Source organism: Saprolegnia diclina, assembly GCF_000281045.1.
Source record: "Saprolegnia diclina VS20 unplaced genomic scaffold supercont1.1, whole genome shotgun sequence".
Lineage (NCBI taxonomy): Eukaryota > Oomycota > Saprolegniomycetes > Saprolegniales > Saprolegniaceae > Saprolegnia > Saprolegnia diclina.
The window spans coordinates 28,925-29,425 of NW_008246068.1; positions in this window are offsets into that span (position 1 = coordinate 28,925).

Consider the following 501-nt stretch of genomic DNA (forward strand, 5'->3'; position numbering starts at 1 on the left):
TCTAGCACCTGCAGCGGCGCCACACTAATTTCACATTTCTGGTGTGCCAGTTCAGCATTCCTCCTCAAAATAGGCGGTTGACACTCCAAAAACTAGTGCACTTGATCTACTACGCGTGATAGATCCCTTCGAAACGCGTGTATACTGTCGAGTGAAGCAATGAATACGCACGCTCCAGGTGCCCAAATGTTCCAGTTAGCCATGACCTGTTAGAAGCGACAACTGTTGCCATCGCGGGGCCTGTCTCGCGACCACTCCTTTCTCGGTGCAGAGGAGACTCGCAGATGCCCCGTTCCGTCCTTCTTCGGGCACAAAGACTTGGATATTTCATTTCCAGCTTGATACAGATAGCATTTCGCACCCCAGTGCATTTTCCAAGACGAATTGGCTGCACCCAAAAGTACGACGCTTTTACCTACTGACAGCAGCTGCTGACAGCGACCGCAGCTACTAACTGCGGCCACATAGGATGCGATGCGCCGATTAACCCTGGGATTGCAG